Genomic DNA, 6,611 nt, shown 5'->3' on the forward strand with positions numbered 1-6,611 from the left:
GATTTTATAATAAAAAGCAGCATTATTTGTGCTGGACTCTATATATGCTTCTTCTAAAAATGCACACATACTGAAATGGGAAAATTCTCTTCCATCTCAGCTGTGTTCATTTATTTATTGATTGATTTCCAAAGTTACGTATGCACATGTTTAGAAGATCTGTGAGACTTATTATGAAAAGCTGGGGTTCCCCCATCATTTCCTGTTCGCTAGAGGCACTGCATTCAACTGCTTTGGCTAATTATTTTGCATTCTCCAGACATCTAAATTGCATGCTCATACTGCTACTTCCTGATATTTTGGTTGCAGGCCTTATCTATTATCACTTTGGAAGTCAAGGCTTGAACTCTTTCATCTTTCATTCACTTCCTGTCTTTATTTCTCCCATGCTACTGTATCACACACAGTTTTGGTTACAAAGATGTTCAGAGTTTATGTCACTACACACTATTCATAGCTAAACAATGTCGTTACTATGACTATTTTTCCTGCACTTTTTGTTTCCTCCCTCCCTCCCACACTGAGTTAATATTGTGTCTGGTTTTTGTTGTTATGTTTGCTTTGTGTGTATAACATTAATTCAAGCCTAAACTCTGCCTTGACATTTAAATATCTCATTACATTCAAACACATTAGATTTTTTAATGGCTTAATTTTCTTTTTCTTCCCCCCCCACCCCCAAAAAAGCAATTTCATATATTTCTAGGCCTGAGACATTCCTTATCAGAAATAAAGATTCTACACCATGGAAAAGACAGCATTACAATATATTAGTAATAAGATCTGCTGATGTACTTTGGTCCCTATTCCATTTCATAGCTGTATTTAAACAGATCGCCTCCTAAAAGTGAAAAGGCACCATCAGGAGCTTAGACAAAGATCGGCTCCAAAGCTGGCTTAAAATAATTTTTTACCACCCAGGATATTTTTTTTTCTTGTGTCTTGTGTTTTTTTCTTGCTTTCTTTTTAATAACTAATAAGTTCAAGCTTAGGGAAGCTTGCCTTTATCTTGAAAAACAAAACAAAACAACAAAGCTTTTATATCACTTGCCAACCTGATATTGTTTTTAGAGAGAGATGGGAATCATCTTACAAGAGTAAAATTTATACCATGAATGATTCGGGTCTCAGTCTGGTGGTACTAAAAGGAGACAACAGCATTATTGACAAAGCTATTATCTGCTGGTGGCATTTGCAGAAAAGAAGCTCTTACAAATTTCCGAACAACAGTAAACTCTGTTAGGAAATTCTAAAGTGTCTTACAGGCCAAAAAGGGAATGAGGTTAGTAAAATGCCTCAACAGAGTTTGAGTAAAATACTGGATTTGAGAATTACTGGAGCTTGGATATGTAAAAATAGGGTTGTAGGTTGGGTCATGCTTACAATGGTCTCAAGTTCAAATACACTACTGTGACAATACACTGCTTTACCGGTCACACACTTTCCCAGGCGCTTCTTTCCTTCAGTAGGTGCTGGCAGAAGGCGAGCACAGTTGTTTCCCGTTATAGATGCCTGGCCCCAAAGCCAAAACATGAGACAGGAAGAGAGATGGAATGAACACCTTAAATTCTGCAGAGAAAATACTCCCTTTCTTCATGGTTCTGTTTTTACTCATGCTTAAAGAAACAGATCATTTTGGGTGCCAGAGGTAGAACTCTTTAGGTGGAATGTTCTCAGGCCTAGTGGACGAGCCTGACACCCAGTCTATGCTTTTCTTCAAAGTGTCAACTTCTTTCCCTCCTTCTACAGCTGCTTCTTCTGCCTGAGAGCTGTGGTCCCTGTTGGTGTGCATTTCCACATCAAATGTAATTTGTCCATCTTCTTGTGGGGAAGGGCCGTCACAGGGAGAACTGCCTCTTGAATTACTCCGTCCTGATTCATGTTGTGCAACCCAAAGAATCTTTTCCATGTCTCCATTGTGGATAGAGGATGAGCAAGGGATGTGTCCCAGCCCCCCATTTTTCCCATTGCCATTACCATTGTCATTGCTGCTGTTCACGGGGAGCTCCACCCAGGAACTGTTGAGGCCACTGGCTGGCGGGGGAGACACTGCTCCCTGTCATTGCAGTTGTTGTGGTGCAGGGACGGCGGCTGCTCCAGTAAACGAGTCGACACTGTCGGGCGGCTGGAGAAGCCCTGTCCATAGCTGGACTGGCTCAGGTTCTGGGACACCAACACAAGCCGAGTCCCCCACCCCCTTTTCTGCTCCTTGGCTAAATTTTCTTAGGGACCCCTCTGTGTAGCTTTCTGACCTGCCCGTGTCTGGGAGTGATTATTCCCAGGCCTGCTGCACAGCTGCCTCCTTGAGAACCCCCTTCACCATCCGCTGGGACCCCCTCACATCTCTCTCAAATTGGATCCTGAGCCTCCTGGATTCTGTTCCTTCTTTTTTCTTGCTTTATCCCTTGCTTAGGGTCATTCCCTAGTACTGAGATAAGTAAAGGTACATTTCTGAGACTTTGCTATGTCTCAGTATGTCTTTATTTTACTTTCACACTGTCAAAGTGTCCCACCTGTGGTGTCCAACCTGTGGCCCATGAGCTGCATGTGTCCCAGAATAGCTATGAATGTGGCCCAACACAAAATCATAAATTTACTTAAAATATTATGAGATTTGTTTGTGATTACATGTTGCAATGGATTTAATGTGTGGCGCAAGACAACTTCTTCTTCCAGTGTGGCCCAGTGATGCCAAAAGTTTGGACACACCTGCTTATAGTTTGGATAGAGAATTCAAGATGGGAAGTCATTTGTTCTCAGTATTTTGTGTGCACCACTATCTCTCTGGCTCTCACAGCCCTGAGAAACCCAGTTCCGTCCTGAGGCATGACTCTCAGGAAGCATTTGTCTCTCTGGAAGCAGGCGGGGACCGTCCCTGGCCCCAGTGATTTGAAATTCTTGGTCTGGATCTCTTTCATTCATTGTGTTGGGCCCCATCAGTCTGGAAAGTCATTTCCTAAGTGTTGTTTCTCTTTTATTGTAGAAATGTATATTAAAAGACCTATCATCCAGGTCAAGGAATAAAAGATCGCCAGGATCCTTAGGGCCCGGCCCCACCCCAGGCTGGCCCCTGCTCTGGAGGTGCAGTGACCACTGTGACTGGTGATCAGCATCTTCTTGACTTTCGTTATAGTTTTTCTTGCGTGTCTAAGTCTCTAAGCAATCCAGTGTAGTTCTACCCGTTTAGGACTTTATGAACATGGACTACGCATAGCATAACATCTACCATCTCCACTGTTTCTAAGTAGTTCAGGAGTGTTAAGTACCTTCACACGCTGTGTTTCCGTCCCCAGAGCTCCTTTCATCTTCCCAACTGAAACCCTGAGCCCGTCACACACCAGCTCTCCACCCTCGTGCCCTGGCCCTGGCGCCCAGTATTCTACTCTCTGTCTCTGTGCGCTTGACTGTTGTAGGTGCCTCAGAGAAGTGGAATCATACAGTTTTTCTTTTTTTGTGACTGAATTATTTTGCTTAGCATGATGTCCTCAAGTTTTATCCATGTTGTGGGATTATGTCAGAATTTCCTTTTTTGCTCTGGCTGGTGTGGCTCATTGGGTTAAATGTCAACCTGCTAACTAAAAGGTCACAGGTTCAATTCCCGGTTGGGGCATATGCCTGGGTTGTGGGCCAGGTCCCCAGCTGGGGGCATGAGAGAGGCAACTGATCAATGTTTCACTTGCATATTGATGTCTCTCTCTCTCTCTCTCTCTCTCTCTTCCTCCCTTCCCCTCTCTCTAAAAGATAAATATCTTTAAAAAAAGAATTTCTTTTTTAAGGCAGAATAATATTCTATTTGTGTGCATCACATTTATTCTTTTCTTTTTTAATCCTCAGCTGAGGACATGTATATTGATGAGAGAGAGAGAGAGAGAGAGAGAGAGAGAGAGAGAGAGAGAGAGAGAGAGAGAGAGAGAGAGGGAGAGGGAGAGAGAGAAACATTGATTGGTTGCTTCCTGTATGTATCCTGACCAAAGATCAAACCCGCAACTTTTTGGGGTAAGGGACAATGCTCCAACCAACTGAGTTACCAGAATAGGGCTGTATCACATTTTATTTATCCATTCATGAATCTGGCCTCTATTTTTTATATAGTAGATTAACGCAGACACTGGCCCATAGTGTCCGTGGCGTTATGGATGAGACATGAGAGAAATTCACACGAACTACTGAGTCCTGTGGAGGAAAAGGGATGGCACAGCTACTCTCTCAAGGGGAGAGGGCCCCAACCCTTGCCTTGACAGGTTTTTATTGGGTTCATTTTGCCCAAGAATACAGGTAAAGCTCATTAATCATTATCAGGCAGTAAGAATCAAACATACAAAGAATTCTGAGGGCCTATTTTGAGGCAGGGTCAGATAGCTAAAGAGCCATAAAACTTTGAAGAACAAACTCACTTCTCACTCGGACCCTTATCATTTAATCGAGAGCATTCTAAACAAAGCAGGTTTCACAGGATTTTACATATTCTTTCTTAGGTCTGATAGCCCTAGGGAACCTGCCCTTTCTAGCACAGGGTGACACCCACCACCAGCATTGTTTCAGGCTTAAGGCATTGTTTCAGGCTTAAGTCAGGCAGGGGAAGTAAGGCAGCCAAGAGATTAGGAGACTTCTTGCAAACAGAATGAGGACTCAGGCTATGTCAAAGCTGAGGGGCCAGGGTCCATCACCCCCTTTTGCTATAGCCCGCCAAGTCCTTCCCTGGAGCCTCCGTGTGATCATGCCTGTCTTAAGTCGTCCCCCCTTGGGGTACCTTACCCGTCATTGGCTAACCGATCAAGCATTGGGGGCCAGACAGGGTGACGTAAAAGGAGCAGAAGTGGTGCTCCTGCCAGGAAGATAGGCTCTGTCTCCTTAGTGGCTTATGATCTGAAGTTTGCTCACTCAGCCTTAGCCATGGGGGGGTTACAGCTTCTGAAACCAAGCAGGGTGGTTCCCAACAGTAGATGTTTTCCTCAAATGCATGGTGAAGCATGGGTTTCTGCTCATACCTAAATGTGGACTGTTATACAGCTCTGCACATGTGGACAGGCCTATCCTGTGGCCTTCACAGTAGGGAGATCCAGTTGGCCATCAGGGAACTCCTTATGTCAGTGTTTTCAGGTCTTTCTTCTAGGGTCGGCTAGATTCTCTACAGAAGGCTCTTCTAATATACTGCCTAAAGGTGCCAACTTCTGTGTCTTTTGTGGTTTCTGTGAAGAAAATCTGTTGAATTCTCATTTTTTCCTACTGCCAGCTCAAGATCTGCTTTCTCAGTTCTGGTAAATCAATTACCATGTGTCCATTTATCACCTGTCTTTAAAAGTTTTCCCCCTGTGGTTTTCTCTCCCTTTTTATTGTTTTTTTTTTGGGCTTGTGGCATTAGAAATATCTTCTTACTGCTGTTGCATTTTGGTTCTGGCATCAACCAAGGTAAATACATGTGTTTAACTTACCATCTTTAATCTGAAGAGTTCCAATTTTTAAAATTAAACCTTTTCTTGATGTATAATGTAGAGAGATCTGATTTATTTATGATTAAATTTTCTTTTAAATATATTTTATTGATTATGCTATTACAGTTGTCCCATTTTCCCCCCTTTATTCCCCTCCACCCTTCACACCCTGTCACACTGACATTCACCCTCTTTAGTTCATGTCCATGAGTCATACTTATAAGTTCTTTGGCTTCTATATTTCTCATACTATTCTTACCCTCCCCCTGTCTATTTTCTATCTACCATCCATGACACTTATTCCCTGTACCTTTTCCCCCTCTGTCTCCTTCCCACTCCCCTGCTGATAACCCACCATGTGATCTCCATTTCTGTGGTTCTGCTCCTGTTCTAGTTGTTTGCTTAGGTTTTGTTTTTTTAGGTGTGGTTTTAATAACTGTGAATTTATTGGCATTTTACTGTTAGTATTTTTCATCTTCTTTTTTTTAGATAAATGACTTTAACATTTCATATAACAAGGGTGTGGCCATGATAAACTTCTTTAAGTTCACCTTATCTGGGAAGCACTTTATCTGCCCTTCCATTCTAAATGATAGCTTTGATGGATAGAGTAATCTTGGATGAGAGTTCTTGCTTGCAAGGAAGGTTTCTTTGGGACAAATCAGCTGAGAGTCTTATGGGCACTCCTTTGTAGGTAACTATCTCCTTTTCTCTTGCTGTTCTTAAGATTCTCCTCTTATCTCTCATCTTGGCTAATGTAATTATGATGTGCCTTGGTGTGTTTCTCCTTGGGTCCAACTTCTCTGGGACTCTCTGAGCTTCCTGGACTTCCTGGAAGTCTATTTCCTTTGCCAGATTAAGAAAGTTCTCCTTCATTATTTGTTCAAATAAGTTTTCAATTTCTTGCTCTTCCTCTTCTCCTTCTGGTGAAGGAACCCTATGATTCAGATGTTGGAATGTTTAAAGTTGTCCCAGATGTTCCTAAGCCTCTCCTCATTTTTTAAAATTCTTGTTTCTTCATTCTGTTCTGGTTGAATGTTTCTTTCTTCTGGTCTAAACCGTTGAGTTTGGCACTGGTTTCCTTCCCATCACTGTTGGTTCCCTGTACATTTTTTCTTTATTTCACTTTTCATAGCCCTCACTTTTCCCTCTATTTTGCAACCATACTCAACCATTTCT

General features: G+C 42.4%; 1 pseudogene; it reads right to left on the reverse strand.

Moving 5' to 3' along the window:
- Nucleotides 1–1,462: 1,462 nt before the first annotated feature.
- Nucleotides 1,463–4,762, reverse strand: LOC123825452 (annotated as a pseudogene).
- Between the last annotated feature and the right edge of the window lie 1,849 nt (nucleotides 4,763–6,611).

This window comes from Phyllostomus hastatus, unplaced genomic scaffold, assembly GCF_019186645.2.
Source record: "Phyllostomus hastatus isolate PE091 unplaced genomic scaffold, TTU_PhHast_1.1 phas_contig_64, whole genome shotgun sequence".
Taxonomy (NCBI): domain Eukaryota; kingdom Metazoa; phylum Chordata; class Mammalia; order Chiroptera; family Phyllostomidae; genus Phyllostomus; species Phyllostomus hastatus.